This window comes from Solanum tuberosum, unplaced genomic scaffold (assembly GCF_000226075.1).
Source record: "Solanum tuberosum cultivar DM 1-3 516 R44 unplaced genomic scaffold, SolTub_3.0 scf00073, whole genome shotgun sequence".
Taxonomy (NCBI): domain Eukaryota; kingdom Viridiplantae; phylum Streptophyta; class Magnoliopsida; order Solanales; family Solanaceae; genus Solanum; species Solanum tuberosum.
The window spans coordinates 1,241,607-1,242,951 of NW_006239002.1; positions in this window are offsets into that span (position 1 = coordinate 1,241,607).

Sequence of the window (1,345 nt, forward strand, 5' to 3'; positions counted from 1 at the left end):
ATTAAATAGTCTAGGGAGGTAATAGGTCCTCATGAAAGTTTAGTATCGCGACAGCAAATTCGACCAAAGTTGGGATATTTTTCAGACCCTTATCCCTATTTTATACAAATATTGATTATGACAAATAATATGTATTTTTATTTAAATTTTGACCGCTAGAATTAAAATATTCGACCCCTTCTATTTTCTTCCGTAAAGTAAGGTACCAAAAACTATATATATTGAATCTTTTTATCGATTGTATAATTTCTTTACTTGAATGATTTTTCTCAAATAGATAAATATATTACTGTACTAAATAAGTAGAAAATTATTAGTAGGTTATTTGAATAATGAAATTTACAAATCAAATTATCTAAGTAGTGGCCATTACTAATGTTAGGCATTTACTCTTCGTCTAAGACAATGAATTTATATTCAGTTACGTCTCAGTAAATAGCATCGATTCTTTTCCTACTCTGTTTGATTCAAAATAAAATAAAATATAAGCCCTCATTATTGCTTCGTATTTAGAGGGTAATACCCCTCTATTCTTTTTACTTGTACTCGATAGAAGTATAGTAACTTAATTCAAATATCATTCTAAATAGGCGTGTACATAATCGGGTTGGTTTGGATTTTTCAAATATCAAATCAAATTATTTGTGTTAAATTTATAAACCAAACTAACTCGGGTTTTTCAACCTCAAGTTTTTCAGATTGATTAGGGTTTTACAAATATCAAACAAAACCAAACCATTTGTGTCGAATTTTTAAATTTTTAAATCAAACCAAACTAATAACGTCTAATTTTTTTGGGTTTCTGGGTTTTCCCGGTAAAGTATTCATACAAACATATAATTAACTTGTGCTCCAAATATTTTTTTAGTCCAATCAAAATATAACTATCTAATGGTTTCTTAAGAAAAAATACCACAAAATATGAGATGAGTGATGACACTAAAATATTCAATAAAAATAATTAAAAAATTGTATAAAATAAATATTGCAAATTGATAAGTCATAATGAAAAATGATCAGAATTTAAAAGTACTAAATCATGATAAAATAAGTTTAATAAATATTAATTACATGATTTAACATTAAAGAAAAATTAAAATTAAGCTATGTATTTTAAAGGGATAAGGGTCTGAAAAATACCCCAACTTTGGTCGGATTTGCTGTTGCGATACTAAACTTTCATGAGGACCTATTACCTCCCTAGACTATTTAATGCCGTATTTTAAACATATATATTTACCCACGTGGGCATAAAAAATAATGCAAAATTATAAATAGTAATGTGTCCACGTGGGCACATATATACCTTTAAAATACACTATTAAATAGTTCAGGGGGTAAAAAA